This window comes from Pinus tabuliformis, chromosome 3_1, assembly GCF_031772625.1.
Source record: "Pinus tabuliformis cultivar Carrire ecotype Pingquan chromosome 3_1, CPIR1, whole genome shotgun sequence".
In the NCBI taxonomy this organism is placed as follows: domain Eukaryota; kingdom Viridiplantae; phylum Streptophyta; class Pinopsida; order Pinales; family Pinaceae; genus Pinus; species Pinus tabuliformis.
Genome location: NC_142301.1, coordinates 461,327,174 through 461,345,060, shown reverse-complemented (window position 1 = coordinate 461,345,060; position 17,887 = coordinate 461,327,174). Strand labels below are relative to the sequence as shown.

Here is a 17,887-nt window from a genome sequence, read left to right as displayed (position 1 = left end):
ACGAGTTGGGCTTAGACCGGCATCACCCACTCCATTGGAAGACCAAGTAAGTGATTTAGTGTTGACTTTGGCTGATATGGAGGAGTCTTTGCAGGGCATGGGCCTCGCTCAACCAGTCGCGGCGATTTCTGAGGGGTTTATAAACCTTGGAGAAGGCACAAAGCTCGCCCTTTCTTTTAATACCATCGCCATCGGAGTTGTTAACGTGGAATGAGCAAAACCACCATGCTGAGGTTTTTCAGAATAGCGAGGGTTTTCTGGTAATAGGGACCGGGGGTCTGGGACTGACTTAAATGATCCTGTGGACCTTCAAGTGGTACTGAACCTTCCCATTAACAGGTTAGAACTCTTCATGGGAGGTTTCATGATCATACAACCAGGGAGCAGCATTCTACCCTCCGGTTTTTTCGACGACATAGCAAACAAGGACACCGAGGTGGACGAGGCCCGTGCCTCGAACTCGGATGATAACCCTCTAGGGGCTGAATGAGAGCAAGTTTCAGGCTTTGGCTCAAAGGAGAAGGCTGGCAAGAAATCAAAGTTGTCCAAATCAAAAGAGAGGGGTCGATTGCTTGTGTTTGGGAAAGGCGTAGGCATGGATAAAGCAGCTTTGACAGAAAGCATTGTGCTAGTGGGCAGGGTCCGAGGTAGGAACTACTCCCAGGGCCGTTTCAAGAGATTGACAATGGAGGTATGGGGTAATGTTATGGAGCAACTTCCTGCGGTTTTGTCGATGTCCAAGGGCTGGTTCGCCCTTATCTTTTCAGATCCAGAATAGGTTGATTGGGCGTTGACGCGTTATTGGCATCTTGAAGTGATCCCCGTCCTACTTAAACGCTGGTCACCTCTATTCGATCCGGAGAAGGAAAACCTAGGTGTAGGGCTGATATGGGTTCGTTTGTCGGGGCTCCCACTGTAATTATGGTCCGAAGACATTTTTCAGTGTATAGGTGATGACTTGGGCACTTACCTTGAACACGATAGATCATACCTGGACTCAGGCTGTCTGGAAATGGCCAGAATTCTAGTCCATATGGATACCAGAGGAGGCCTGGTGGAGAGTTATCGCTTTCAAATAGGTGACATTATTAGATTGCAAGAGCTGGATTATGAGGGAATTCCCTTCAAGTGCTAGAGATTCCATGAGGTTGGCCATCTTTACAAAACATGTCCCTTGGTAATAGGGAGAAGGTTGAGCCCTCCGAAATTTTTTGTCGCAGAAAGCACACAAACAGAGCTAGGGATGGATGATCTCAGTGTGCTTCAAGGCGGTTTGAGGCAGGGTCAAGGAGGGCCAAATTTTGTGTGGTCTAAGTCGGACGCCTGGACCATGGATGCCCCCATCACTATATCACACTCCAGGGAGAACAATGTGTTATCGGATACCTCTTCTTCTTCCCCCCATCCTCATTTTACAAATAATTGCACGCTATCTATTTCTGCATCTTCAATTTGTACGTCAAATATTGTTTCTAAAACTGGTAAGCTGAGCCTCGTTATCTGCCATGTGGTCTCTTCCCCTACCCTCTCCTCAGTACCCCCTGCTCTATTGTCCAAAATGACCTTTCTCAAGACCCCTCTAGGGATTTGGCCTCTAGCACTTCCCATCGATATAACTTGCGCTCCATTCCCCTCTCCATCCATGCTTTCAAACTGGATGAGGATCCACACCCATCCCTTCCTCCCAAGGCCCCTCGAGGCAGACAATCTCGTCTTTCAAAAGCTATCAAAAGGGCAAGCCTTGAGGTGGCTTCAGGTATCCAGTCTCCCATAGATTAGGTCCTTAGAGCAAAGGGGAACCCTGCAAAGGTTGCCCCATGAAAGGCATCTCCTTTAATTGTAGGGTTTGGCTAGCCCAGATAAAAAATTGGCGCTAAGAAGACTGTGTTTGTCAGAAAAGTTGGATTTTCTCTTACTGCAAGAAACCCTCAGTGATGGTCCCCTTGTAAATAAAGCCCTAAAATCCTTCCTGCCAGATTGGGATTTCTTCTTCTTGGATGTGAGAGGGAGGTCGAGGGGTTGTGCCCTTGGGTTCAATAATAAAATGATCAGGATCTCAAATGCCTGTGGAGGTAAGGCTTTTCTTGAAGAAGATTTCACCTCCATCTCGCTCAATATCCCCCTGAGGATTATTAACATCTATGGGTCGTGCCAGAATAGAGAGGTTTTTTGGGAGAATTTGCTCCATGCAGATTTTATGCAAGGTGAGAACCTAATCATTGGTGGTGACCTCAATTTCTCACTCGAGCTCGCAGAATCATGGGACCATAGAACTCAGTGGGACGTTTTAACAGGGTTTTCTGAAAACTTGTTGGATGCCCATCACTTAATAAGCATTGATTCGGCTTGTATCATGCCAACCTGACCGAATCGTAGAATGGGGGAGGATGCCCTGGCTCGAAGGCTCGACCGATTCCTAATAAAATCCCCATTACTAAATCGCCATGCACACATTCATCAATGGGTTGGTTCAGGGGGTTGCTCGGACCATTCACTGGCATTTCTAGAAATTGAGGATCTAAACCTAGAACCTGGATCCCCCTTTAAATTTAATGCTTCATGGTTAACTGAGGAGGAATTCCATGTTATTGTCAAGGATTGTTGGACTCACTGTAATCAGGATTCCGATCCCCCTCCAGCGGTGGTCATCTCAAACAATCTAGCCCACCTGAAGGAAAAAACTATCAGCTGAGCAAAAGCCAAGCAAAAAAGGGAGGGTGGGGAACTAATTAGGATCGAAAGAAAGCTAAAACATCTTGAATCATTGGGGTTGTCCAGCTTCACCTCCCTTCAAGGGAAAGAACATCCCATAAACCTGGAGAAAGAAAAGATCAGGTTGCTGCGAAGGAATGAGGAGACTTGGCAACTAAAAAGCAGAGCTTTATGGTTGAAGTCAGGTAATGAGAATACAAAAAAAATAAACAGTTCGCTAGGGGCAGAAAAGCTATTAATACAATCTGGGAACTGAAAGACCATACTGGCAGAGAGGCCAGTTCTTTCACCTAGCTTGCTGACATGGGAGTTAGGCACTTCTCAAACATCTATAAGATCCCAAGGGGAACTAATATTGCTTAAATTGGTGGTGGACACTATGCCTAAGTTTGTTGAGGAAGAGGAAGAAGAGTCTCTAAATCAGCTTGTCACTTTGGGAGAATTTGAAGCAGCTATGAAAGGTTTCAGCAAAGACAAAATCCCAGGGCCTCATGGTTGGCCAATTGAATTATACATTACCTTTTTTGAGCTCATTAGGCAGGACCTGTTGTTTTCCATTGAGGACTGTCGGATTTCGGGAAGGATGTCGGAGGCTTTCAATTCTACTTTCCTTGTGCTCATCCCTAAGGTGGACGAGCCCCAAACTTTTGATTACTTTAGGCCCATCTCCCTCTGCAATTGTGTTTACAAGATCACTTCCAAAATCATTGCCCTTCGTATCAAGCCAATCTTCTCTAGGATGATTTCAAAGGAACAGTTTGCCTTCCTCAGTCACCGTCAAATCCATGAAGCTATAAGCACTGCCTAGGAAGTGCTCCACTCAATTAACACTCTTTCCAAAAAGGTTGCTATCCTCAAGAGAAACCTATCCAAGGCTTTTGATCGTGTGAGTTGGTCCTATTTCCAACACATGCTTACTCACCTCAGTTCCCTCACCAGTTTATCAACTAGATTTTGTGTTGCTTCACCTCTGTGTCTTTTAGTGTTCTAATTAATGGGGCGGCTTCAGCTTTATTCCATGCTGAGAGAGGTCTCCGACAAGGTTTCCTCCTCTCTCCTTTGTTGTTTATTCTGATTATGGAAGGCTTAAGTAGGTTATTAAAAAAGGCGAGATCAGATGGAAGCTTGGGAGGGGTTGCAATCACTGACAGAATTGTTCTCTCACATATTTTATTTGTAGATGATGTTCTTATTTTCTTAAATGGCTCTTTTCATGACTCCTCATGCTTCAAGTCCATACTATCTCTGTTTTGTAAAGCCACAGGTATGGAGCCAAATTATGACAAATCAACTATCATTTTTAATTCTTTTCTACAAAATGACTAAAGATATGCATCCCAACACTTCTCTTTCGTCAGGCAAGAGTTGGATTCAGGTCTGAAGTATCTGAGTTTCAAGCTTAAGCCAAACAGTTACCATATTGTTGACTGGTCGTGGCTTTTAGCAAAAATTGAAAACTGCATCAATATCTGGCAGCAGAAATGGTTCTCTTGTGTTGATAGGCTCACCCTGATAAAATCAATATTAGAGGCAATCCTAGTATACTGGATGTCCCTGGCATGGATTCCTCAAGGCATTCTACGTAGAATACAGCATATTTTTTGCAGATTTCTTTGGCGGGGCCAAAATGCGGGAAGAACTTTTGCTTGGGTAAAACTGGAAAGGATTGCCAAGCCCAAAAAATGGGGTGGGTGGGGGCTGAAGGAACCCCAGGATTTCGCAAAATCCCTCGGGTCAAAGATGGGATGGCTAATAATAACCACAAACAGCTTGTGGAAGGAATTTGTTTACGGCAAATACATTTATCCATTATCAATTGTTAATTAGATTCACAGCCCCTATCACTACATCCCAAGTGCATCGAGAATTTGGAAAGCCATTACTCACTCCTTTGGCATTATAAAGGAAGGCTTAGCTTGGAAAGTTGGTGATGGTTCACAGATTAGAATTGGCTCTGATGCCTGGGCTGGAAGTGGGAATGCACACATCCTTCCTAGAGAAATGAGACAGGACTTGTTGGAGGCAGGATTCACACGACTTGCTCACGTTGCGACAGTGGGGCGCCCTGCTTGGCCAAGTCTGCAGTGGATGGATTTCGAGAATTTGGGAATAGAGGGAAGATGGAACAGGGTCTAGTTGTGGTTTGTGGGGGCTTTGGAGGAAGCCAACGTCCAGTTTTCTGACAGGGCAGATGAAATTATTTGGGCAAAGGCCCCAACAGGCAGATATTCCCCAAAATCTGGCTTTGCATCGATCATGGAGGCTCGGTCAGCGGGTGAAAATTTTTGGTGGTGGCGGCATCTTTGGAAGCTGAAGGCCCCCCGCAAATCTCGCCTCTTCATGTGGGGCATCCTCACAAACAATATTCCCACATAAATAAATTTAAGAAGATGCATGCTTCATGGCCCCTATCGTTGTTGCCTATGTAATGCGGAGTCGGAGGATATTGACCACCTTTTCCTTCACTGTTTGGTTTCGTCTTAAATTTGGAATCACATAAACTTGGCCCTCTCAATTAAAACTCGTTGGGCTAGTCAGAATATAAACGATACTTGGCATGGTTGGTGGACGAGTGTTGCCACTCATAAAATCAGAAACCTGCCTCTCATCGTTTGCTGGGGCATTTGGCTTATTATAAATCACCAGATATTTCTAGAAAATCCCATCCTCTGGGTAGTCTCATGCAATCATATCTTGGCCATTTACAATCTAATCCCTGAGGATCTGATTCAACATTCCATCAGAATCATCAACCCAGAGATCATAGACAGAAATCAGCCTTGGGATTATTTTAATGGCTCGGCACAACCTGAAGGCTGTGGTGGGGAAGGTTGTTTTTCATTTAAATGACTCTGTTTTTTTCAAAATCAAAGTGGGTCTCGGGCAAGGAACAAATAACTATGCAAAATTAAACAGCATTAGCCACCTCCTCCTTTTCGCAAGAGAAAAAAACTACCACAAAATTCAGATCTTTGGGGACTCTCAGCTTATCATAAATTGGATCAATGGGATCTACCTCTGTCACTTGCACACACTCAGGGATCTGTTAGAGGATGCTTTATTTTTAAAATCTCAGTTTGAGTTTTTTGTCTGCCCTCATATATACAGGGAAAGGAATGAAGTTGTTGATCTTCTTTCCAAAGAGATCGCGCAACTGACTAGAGGACACAGGTTTATTCATGAGTACAGGGATGGGGCTTTCTTCCAAATCTACCATCGGCCCTTCATTGAAGGGGCAGGAATCCTTCGGGAATGATCTATGAGATCAATCTTTATGTTTTATTGGTGTAGTTTTCCAGTTTCTTTAAGCTTATCTAGTTTTTAGACTTAATGATCCTAGTTTGCCATCGTTTCTACTGTTTTTAAAAGGATGGTCTGTAAATATTTTTGCATATGACTCTTGGACTGTTAATATTTGGATAGTAGTGAAAGAATTTTTCATATATTCTGGTATACAACATGTAATTTTCTTAAATCTTATTAATTAAAATTGCGCCTTTTCGTCAAAAAACAAAAAAACATATGGTGAATGGTTTGGTGAGTACGCTAACGAAGAGCTCGGTAGTGAAATACCTATTGAAGAGCTTGTTTCAAGATTTCTTAAGTTGTTATCCCAACTATTTTGTTTTGCGCAATTTGAGGAATCTTTACCTCCGAAGGGTTTATATAAAAGTCTCCATGGACATGGTGGTTCTTACCTAATACAATAAAGAATAAAGAATGAAGGAAAATATTATCAAGGATCATTGTGTGACATGTCCATTGAATGTTCCATGGAGGTTCATATCTAATCTCCAAACTGGATGAGTATACATAGTGTAATGTTTGATCCATAGTTGAGAGTAAGAGTAGCATATGGATTATTTGAGAGGGATTAAAAATTTTCATATCAGATAACCAATGTGCAGATGTTACTGCTCAATTAGTTTATGCAATAAAACATGCCATGGGTGTCCATCTGATCTTTTCAGCTCGGCACGGGAGAATTGAGGGTTCCAAGGGTTTCGCTAAATAGGCGACGGGCTTTTGGTGAGGATTGTCAATGATGTCGTCTGCCATGATTTGGTGGTGCCATCTGTGCAACATGGAAATCAGACAGTCCCACGGTGCAAGCAAGTCGGTCTACCCTCATTGCCATCGAGGCTTTGTCGAAAAACTTGAAAATGGAAATCATGGTGCGGAAAAATAAGACAAAGTCGTGGCCCAGGTGGTACAATCCCTTTCCAAGCATGCTTCGGGTTGGCCCTTTAGCCACTTATACTTCCCTCCCCACAGGCACGTGCACAACAATGAATTGCTCCCCATGGCCATGAGGAGAATGATGCAAGGGAATCTGGGGAATTGTTTACTCAGCCCCGTGCTAGAGAAGCTCTTGTAGGAATTGTCGGAGAGCAACACCGGCAGAAGGGGCTTGCCCCGACGTCGAGAGCCTCAGTGGACGCTCTGTAGGAGGTGACGTCTAGCGGAAAGGATGTGGCGGGGAAGTGTGCGGTGTATAACAATGAGTTCGAATTGGGCAAATATGGAAAGTGGATGCCCTATAATCATATGTATCATGTTGATTTCATTCTTCCATGGCCTGCATGGCATAATTCTTGCCTGGTATGTCGATATGGGATGCCACCATATGATCTGGAATATGATCAAATGCACGCCCGGGGTTGAAGCAATATCTCTTCTTCAGCTCTGGGTGTTGGATCTGTAAAACAATGATTATGTTTCCAAGTTTCGTATCTAATCTACAGGGAAGTAGCAGTAGATTCTTGTCACGCCAAGATGCTCGATGCAATAAATCTACCCTCGAATCTATCAGATGAGACCAATATGAGGACAGATCTAGGTTTCCAACCCTGAGATTTGATTGAGGGGGCTCTGATCCAAATTTTTATTAAAACATTGAGTGGGAAATCAGTGTGTATGAGGGTTTGGATCTAGGATCGGGTACAAGATCTGAAGCAAAAGATTCAAGAACAGATAGGTATTCCAGTAAGACTCCAAAATTTGATTTATGCGGGGAAATCTCTGCAAGAGGGATTCAAGTTGCAGGACTATGGCATTGTACATGATTCAACCATAATCATGAACATGCGATTTCTTGGAGGTTGTCCTGGATCTAGTTCCAAAGGTCTAGCTTCCTTCAAGGGTGCAATTAAAGGGAAGACAAAACCAAGAAAAAACACATAACAATGTCTAAATCTTCCTGGTCCCTATATTGTGGAGCAAATGAACTAGGTACGAGCATTGACAATCAACTTGCCAAATGTAAATGAACTGTACTCTGATTTCCATACAAAAGCAAAAATCTGCAAATTCAATGGATTCTGGACCAAATCGGAGAGCCTACATCAATGGATTTTCTCTACCTAGACAGAAAACTGTGAAATTCACCTATGTTGTAAAGGTTTTTTTATTGTAAATTTTGACACAACAACACATCTGGAATATGTGTTAAACAAGGGACCATTGTTTTGGGGCAATGCGTGTCTCTTCTTGATACCTTTCTTCCCGATATTTTATGCAAATACCATGGTGGTCTCCAAAATGCCAGTATGGGTCTAGTTACATAAGCTTCCCTGCATTTTTGGTATCACTTAGTATTAGAAGGAATAGGGAATTCCTTGGGGAAGTTCCTAAAAGTTGATGTAGATAGAGTCTCAAAAGGAATTTTCACTTTTTCCAGAATCTGCGTAGAGGTAGACCTCAATAAATGTTTACCTAATAGAATTATTTTGTTACACAACAATCTGCAGTGGTCTCAGCCTCTTGATTACGAGAATACGACATTTCGCTGCCATATAGTTTACAAACTAATCATCTTCAAAATGCGTGTCCACAAGCAAACAAAAATCCTAAAAGGAAAAAGTGACAAGCTCCAAAGCCAAAAGGTTGGTAGTTTTCAAAATCCCAAGAAGTTGAAGCATAGGATGAAGAAATCCTAGAAAAAACCTCAAACAACAATGTCCGAAAACCCCAAGAATCCATGAAGAAGAGTGATGTTGAACATGATCCTTCAATAGTTCCAATGCCTTTTTTTCAGTAGCAGCAAATAGAGAAAATCCCATCTGAAGAAGAAGTCAGTGGTACCAAAAGAATTCATGCATCAGAATGACAAAGAAATTCTTGTAAATGTAAAAGAGACTCAAATGACTATTGTATCTTCCACTCCAAACTCTAATGGTTGGAGGAAAGTGGAAAGAAATAAAGGTAGAAGAAAGTAGTTTTGTATTAACTCTTTGATGAGTTGTTATTGATCTTGGATACCAAGATATGTTGTTTTACGCATATGTTTTCTAGCATCTACAATATCTAATTTTGTTCATTATGAATAAAATTGCGATTTTTCCTTGGGAAACAAACATATGGTGAATAATGATAGGGATCATCATTTAACATGTATATGAACTATCATATGTCAATTAACAATTGAATGATGGAATAAGTGGAAAATGGAAATTAAAAGAACACATGAATAAATAAAAAAATGTAAATTATAAAACATGTACATAAAATACAACCTTGAATAGTTGGAAATGTATGTGTCCAATAAAATGTTTCAGACAGACAAACCCGATGAAAACTCCCTACTCATGAAAAGGAAACCAGGCCGTCTCCTAGGAGCTTTAAGCCATAGATTTGATAGTAGCACCAAATAGTCTTGAGGAAAGGAGCACGGGGACCATATGCACATGACAGGGAAACCAGATGGTTTCTCGATCAGTTCAAGTGCATGACATTGACTATAAAACAACAAATATAAAATGAACATGGCGGAAACTAGACAGTCTAGAGAAACAAAATAACATGAGAATGAAAACCGTGGAGAGTGATAATTGTGGAGATCCATCATGCCTAATGGGTTTACACCTTTTCATAGTCATATTTGGGCTAGGTTGGATGAGTTGGTCCCACCAAAACCTTGTTGCATTTTTCTTTCTCCCTTCTGGCCTATTCATGTTGCTCTAAATACAGGAATGGGTCGACGTATCCTTCTGGCAGCCAGGGAGGACACTCCCATTCAATGAATGCACCATAAAACTCCTCTTGTCTCTTGAAGGATTCTCTGTTAGATGTGTCTTTGGTGCCAGTCTGACTGGCTAGGTTCTGTGGTTGTTCCACGAGTTCCAGTGAGTTATGGTTGGCTATCACCCTTTGCTTCTTTCATTGTGATTCTGATTGCCCCAAATGAGATGATCTCAAACCCTGATGGGAGGAGCCAACTACTTCAGACCTATCATGAGAATTGGAGGCATAGAAGGAGGAGGAGGAGGAAATGGGATCATCGTCGCCATGTATAGGTTCGTAAGAGTTGTGTGCATATGGACCAGAAAGGCGTTGGCCTCTGCCATTATGCTCTCGAAGCGTTCTCTGGTTTCTTCCTGATCCCTAAGTTGCCTGGTGAGCAGAGAGCGTTATCGGTGTTTCATCTCTCCTCTACGTCCATTGCAGCCACGAGTCAATGAATATGCATTGGAATATCCTCAACAAATTTCTCCTCGCCCAGAGCATGTTAGGGGGAGAGGTTGACATCCTTGTCCCATGTCACCCCTTCTGGTTCGAGCTCTCTTTCCCACCATGATAATCATAATGTTGCAATTGCTTTTGTTTTGTTCAAGTTGTATGTGTTCCACAGCAACTCAAGACCACCAGTAACCAAACCATCCAACGTTGTGAGTCTACAAGAAAGAATGTATTGATCAGTGGTATTTGAATCTATATCATGCGCAAGGCATAAATGCTCAGTCCTTGATTGAGTGATCATGATCTGGTAGCATTAATTGTGGATTGAGGTGAGGTCAAGAAATAGTCGTTACCTTACCATTCTGCTTATGTTATCATACAACGCGATAATGTGACAATTATCATCTCAAGAACTCTATAATCACCTAAATCATAGAAAAAATATATAAATATTGGTTAAATCCTTATCCTCTAATTAATAACCTCTATCCTATTTTCAAAATAAAAATACTCATTAACTTAATTAATTATTAAGATAATTTTTTTATAAAACAACATTTTTTGAAAAATATATATATAATTAAAAAATAAATAAATTATCATTAAAAAATTTGGAAGAAAAAAAATAATAATAATTAATTAAAAAAAAAAAACACTTTAATACAATACCCATAAAAAAGAATACTAAATTGCACAAAATGACCCTCCATTGTCATTTGTTGTTTGAATACATAAATAAAAGCTTTATACAACAAAACTCCAAAAGTATGAATGCACAATAAATATGAAGTAGTCTTAATATTGTATTTAAATTTTATGAATTGTGTAAGACACACAAATCTCCTAATATCACACAACATTCAAAAATAAATCCCTTAATACCAACACCATATTCAAAAATACATCCAACATGTCTAGTAATGAAAAATTGAAGCCAAGCCACCACATACGATCTACGTGTAAAGATTGAAGTAATATCAACTCAACATTAAAAAATACGTCCAACATATGTAGTAATGAGAAATTGAAACCAACCCACCCAGTACAATTTACTTATCAAAAGTGTAAAGATTGAAGTAGTATTGGAATCAATTGGTGATTTCATTGGCCACTCAAAAGTGTAAAGATTGAAGTAGAATGGGAAGCATTAAAACCTTTTTATTTCTTTTCTCGTAGTTAATAATTTAAATAAATAATTTTTTTTATGTTTTGTATTTAAATTAATTCGTAAAAAAATTTTGTCACGAGAGGAAATGGTAATTGCGCAAGTTAGTTTTTTTTTTTTTCACTAAGAAAAAATCGGCATGTTATATATTGAGAAAAATATATGGATCGTGAATACAATTTGAAGACCGCAGTCTTGGAGTTATATGGATGAAATGATCCGAATGAGCGCATATGTCATTGCGCAAGTTAGTTAAGACCTCTATTATTATGATTTCTAGGTGTTTACATATTTCTTTTACACATATATATCTTTTACATAAACAAGATCAATCTAAACATTTGAATCTTAATCTCATAATTTACTTAACATTCTATAATTAAATTTTTATTAATTAAATTATTTTTCAAAACTAAATTAATTTATAAAAGACGTGAAAATTAAAAAAAATTAATATAAATATCAAATTTTCAAAAAAAAAATTATATAATTTTATACTTTATTATAAAATTATGAATAAATATAACTTATACTTTATTTTAATAATTAACTTATTAAATAATATAAATATCTAATTAATTAAAAAATAACTTCCACCCAATACAAACACAAAAGTCAAATAAACATTCACGTAATAAACGTAATAATGCCCACAGGCCGTCGAATAGATGTTGATGGATGGGGCTATTGTTAAGTCACTTTGTTATGTGAAGGAGGGTGATGGGGTGCATTGTTAAGTCACTTTGTGATGAGAAGGTCACTTTGTTATGCCCACAGGGCGTCGAATAGATGTTGATGGATGGGGCTATTGTTAAGTCACTTTGTTATGTGAAGAAGGGTGATGGGGTGCATTGTTAAGTCACTTTGTGATGAGAAGGTCACTTTGTTATGTGAAGGACGGTGATGGGGTGTATTGTTAAGTCACTTTGTGATGAGAAGGTCACTGGTTTGAAACTCTAAAAAATCCATTCATGTTAAGGGCTGGTATGGCCTAAGCTATGTGCAATCCCCATGTGATTTTCGCAGCTTAAATGCCCTTATGTCATGGTTTCTCGAGCCACAAATCAAACCTGATGAACCCAGACCACACTTGACAAACAAAAAAACATTCACGTAACCAGCATAGATCCATCTTAAATACGAATCTAATATGAACTGAGAGGGATCCAATTTCTTCACATGCAAAATTTTTTATGAGCCAACATTATTTAAATATTTTGTATAGTTATTTAATTTTTTTTATTTTTAGATTTTTTAAATTTCTATTTTGGTTAACATGAACAAAATTTCAATTTTGATGATGGACAGATACCATCACACATCATATTGGGTCGTAGAAAAAACCTCTCAACCCAATAATAATAATAGCAAACAAAAATTTAACTAACACCTCACACTTCAACCCAAAAACCAACACAATATTTATAAAATAATATTTGATAATATAAATAGGGGAAAGGGTTCCCCCCTTTCCCCTATTGTTGCGAATCTTTTTATGGAAGATTTCGAAGCCAAAGCTTTAGCCTCGGCTCGTCTCCTTCCCAAGCTATGGAAAAGGTATGTAGATGACACTAATGTCATCTGGTCCCATGGCCAAGAGGAGCTGGATCGCTTCTTCAATCACCTCAACTGTCAATCCTCTGCCATTAAGTTCACCATGGAAAAAGAGGTCAATGGTTGCCTCCCTTTCCTGGATATTCTTATATCGAAGAATAAGGATGGCTCGCTCTCCCACTCAGTATTCCAAAAGAAAACGCATACTGAGCAGTATCTTCATGCCGATTCCCATCATTTCCCTGCTCAAAAGATGGGTGTTCTTAATACCCTCACTACTCATGCCCTTAGGATTTATGATAATAATAGCTTTGATAAGGAGAGATCCCATCTCTTTAATGTCTTTGTGGAGAATGGCTATAGTAGGCACCTAGGTCAGAAGGCTTTCCTTAAAGCCTCTAAAAATGCATTAATTAATAAAGAACCGAAGGAGCACCGACTAGGTGTCCATCTTCCCTATGTCCAAGGAACCACAGACAAGATTGCTCGGATCCTTAAGAGGTATGATATTCCCTCAACCTTTAGGCCCCTCAACACCATTCGTAAATCCCTCTGATCGGTGAAAGATCCTGTTGACCCTAAGGACATGAAGGGTGTCTACTTGATCCCTTGTTCTTGTGGGACCCCCTATATCGGGGAAACAGGGCGCTCCATCCATCAGAGGATCAGCAAACATGCAGCTGACCTAAGACATGGGAGAACCAAGTCTTCAGCATTAGTAGAGCATGTGGAAAAGACCAATCATCAGGTTTATATAGAGGAGGCCAAGGTTGTTGCCAAAGTTGCTCAATTCCATCATCGTAAATTCAGGGAAACTATTGAGATTGAAAGAAGGCCTAGCAATCTCAATAGAGATGATGGCTGGAAGATCAATAGTTAGATCAGACTTCAACTTCGAGACCTGCAAGCATGCCCGTTCAAATCGATGAACCTTAGAAGCAATGGCTTTACCATGCAGGGAATCAATAGTTGAATTGAGGCTTCTATGATCCATAATAGTTGAAAGAATAACTTCGTAAATCACATGTAGTAAGATCAATAGTTGTTGGATCCCTGCCCTTTCGTCTTAGTCTTTCTTTTTCTCCCCTGCGCGTTTTTTTATTATTATTATTATTTTTTTCTTCCTTTCGGGTATATTTATTTATTTGTTAGTTTTATCTATTTAATTATTCTTTTATTTTTATTTTTAGTTTTATTTTATTTATTTATTTATTTTTTTCAACTAACTTTTACCTTTACTAAATACGTTCTTAATTAAATTTATTTATTTATATTTTTATATATTTGTTTATGTATTTTTATTTATTTATTTTATTTTATTTTATGTTTATTATTTTATTTTTTCTTAACTAACCATTATCTTAAGAACACCTTATATATTCGGCCTGGAGTATGCCGTAAAACTGCTTCTGCTTGGCTAAGAGCTCGTCTTCCTCGGACGTAAGGAAACAGGTTAACGGCCCAAGACCCAGAGGCATCTGGCAGGAGTGAGAGCCTGCTCCCGATTACGGACCACCAGTAGGGTTATGCCAGGTGGCGTGGTTTTCCTATTTAACAGTGATGAGTCAAACCCAGCATTCGCGGATAGCAGCCAGAGATGGCTGTCCTCACTGTTGGTTTGACACCTGAGTTGATAGGTTTTACCACCTTCGGAGAAGAACACCTTATATATATTTTTAAGGTCTTCCATAAAACTTAATATTTCTAATAGCTTATAATTTTTAATTATTAAATAATACCTTTTTAACTAACTATTAATGTAAGCACCAATTATTTTATTTATTTATAAAATATTTTTAAAGATATGGTCACCTAATATCACTAAATTATAAAAATGACTTTTTGACTCTGGTCTCTAAGTCAAAATTAGTTGTTGATCAAGATAGCCTTGATCCGTTGGAGGCTCTGCTCAAACTATTTAATATGCAAAGCTGGATCTGTGTCTTTAACTTCTCGTGACGATGAATCACACTAATTGGTTCGAAATCGTGTAGACAAAAATCTTTCTACATATAATTTACGCTAAAATTCTTCTTTCAAACATAAATAACATCCTAACCCAATCTACAAAATTCAATATTTATATAATAAATAGTTAACGAAAGGAGGATACTTTGGTTATATTTCTACAGGAATAGTATACTTAAACGCGGGCTTATTGCTGATCTAAAAATAGTGTGAGAATATACACACAACAATAAGGTGGATGAGACTATTCAAAGTTCCTTTCGTTAATTCATCTTTTTTGTTAATGGGTTACAATATTAAAAAAGTAAAGATAATTTTTTATTACTAGGTAATTAAAATGGGCTAAATTATTTTTCGAGTGAGGTTTTATTTATTTATGTATGGGTTAAATTATTATTCAAGTGAAGTTTTATTTATTTATTTATTTATTATGTTGAAAGGATGGTTTATATTGGAATTGGGTTTAGGAATTATATTTTCAATCAAATGAATGGTTGAGATTGTAAGTTAAAGGAATATTCTTTGTCTAATACATCATGTAATGAACAATATGAAAAAAATCAGTTTTTAAAATTTGTTCCTCTATTTAATTTATTAAAAAATCATTTGTGAAAAGTAGCTATCCTTGTAATTTATTAAAAAAATATTTATGAAAATTAAAATTGGAATTTGGTGTTGCTTAATTTCATTTGGTATGGTGGTGAAATATAATATTAATTTTATAAATTTACATTTTATAATATTAGTTTTTTTATAAATTTAAGTTTCATAATAATGTTAAGGTTATAATAAATACCATCATTATTAAATAATATCATAACTAATATTATTAATAATACCATTAAGACAATATTGATAATGTTAAATAATGTTAGTAATGTTATTTAGGTAAATTTATTTATGTTTTAGGTTTGATTACTTCAGCATTTTAATAATATTGATTTTTAATTATTTTAGTCTTATAACAATATTATTATTAGTTGTTGTTATTGATAAATATTAAGTTTAATATTAATATCTTTAAATATTGATTTGAATATTAATGTTAATATTAATATGAAATTAGAGAATTGAGATGGCGAACCCTAGCTCCACCGTTTCCATGCCCTCGGCCGCCGTCGGCCCTCGGCTTGCTCTGTGTGAGAGGGGGTTTGAGAGATCGGCGCAAAGACTCAGGGGCTGTCTCTCTGCTGCAGAACAGCATCACGACCATGCCATATTCACCAGCTCGAACTCCATCATTGACGTCTCTTGGCCCCATGTCGCCGTTGGGTCACGGATAGCTCCGGCTGCGAAGAGATTGGAGAGATCTGGGCTGAGATCTCGGGGTCTTCACTCAAAGGCGGGCACACAAGATTTCCATACCCCGAATACTGATGCTGTAGATCTAAAAGAGCCTGCAATCCTCCTAGCCGAGAGCTTCAGGAAAGCATGGCCCCGACACCCGGCGTCCACGGTGCGACAGTGTAAGTGGGACAAGTGCCTCTATGTTAATCCCAGGGATGATATCTGCTCGGCTTATGATGCCCATTTCACCAACCAGCAGACGATGCCGAAAATCGAAGCAGACAGAAAAGCGAGCCTCGCAGTGCGGCATTTTCCCTCCGCGAGGCTCATGGTTACTTTGGTTCGGGCGCCGGATGTCAAGAGGGTGCACGACCTTCATCAGTGGTGGGCGCCGGATCTCAGAACCCAATGCACCGAATGTAGGATTAGCGAAGGATCGGAACACTTGAACCCGCCAGTTTTGCTTGCAGAGGAAAAATCCCCTCCCTATGTGCGTCAAGTGTTTGACGAAATACCTCTGGCAACTACCGCACTCTTTCACATGCAGCAGCAGTATTGCCAGGATCTGGAGCTGGCTCTACAGTACCGCAATCTCACTGTTTCAACCTCGTCTCCTCATTCAGGCAGCCGAGATCCTATTCATCTCCAGCAAGTGAATTTTCAGATTCAAATAATTCTTTTGACTGGCAAAACCATGCTCCTTGGGGTCCAGCCGTCTTTCACAGTGAGCCATCTCTCAAAGATACTTGAACAGAGGCTGGGGATCCCTTCCTCCCTTATGCGACTCCTCTTTGCAGGTAAGCAGCTTGATAACAATCTGCCTCTTTCTTTTTATAATATTGAAAGAAATGCCACAGTGATCCTATCACTTCGACTAAGGGGAGGTGCAGTTGGGCAATCCTCTGCCTCCAAAGGTTTTTCCTACAAAGATGCAGTACATGCACAGCCTGCCAAGAAGTCTGCGCAATCTGCCGAGGCTCCCAAGCCTTTCTTGGTGGACAAAATGGAGGAAACCCCTGCTATTGAAATCTCTCATCCATCTCTGGATGATCAACACCAAACATTTGCAGAAACAGCCCTCATCTGCAGATTTAATGGCCTATGGCCCCGCACGGCTGATCTATACCAGTGGATCCATTCCAATTGGACCAACAACTGCAAAGTCTTCCTCTGCTCAAAAGGCTTCTTTATTGTAGTCCTCGCCTTCAACGAAGATTACCAGAAAGCCTTAATGGGAGGCCCCTGGTTCTGGGGATCAGCTGGACTCTTCGTCTCCCCCTGGTTCCCAGACTTTGACCCCTCCTCTGCAGTCATCACCAAGCTTCCTATCTGGGTCAGGCTTCCAAATCTTCCTGCGCATCTATGGCATTTTGCTGTCTTTCAAGGAATCGGGGACACCCTAGGCCGCTTCCTGGCTACCGATACCTCAAGGGCAGAGAAAGGAATATATACCTTTGGCAGAATTTGTGCAGAAATAGACATTAGTAAAGGGTTGCCAGATCAGATCATCCTCAAAGTCGGGGACTTCCATTGGACGCAAACTTTGGACTATGAGAACACATCCTTCAGGTGTCGCCATTGCCATCAGACGGGGCATCTCCAGAACTCATGTGCATCGTTCTTTGACAAAAAGAAGAATATCACTCGTAAATCCAAATCCAAGAGTTGGAAACCGTGTGATATTCCCCCTATGGATGACATAGAGTCCTCTAGCTCTGATGAGGAGGACATTGAAGTGGAAGA

The 17,887-nt window shown here is 39.6% G+C and overlaps 1 pseudogene; it reads left to right on the top strand.

The window, feature by feature from the left end:
* The first annotated feature begins 6,757 nt into the window (after positions 1-6,757).
* LOC149187737 (E3 ubiquitin-protein ligase RING1-like) lies at positions 6,758-7,425 on the top strand (annotated as a pseudogene).
* The last annotated feature ends 10,462 nt before the right edge of the window (positions 7,426-17,887 follow it).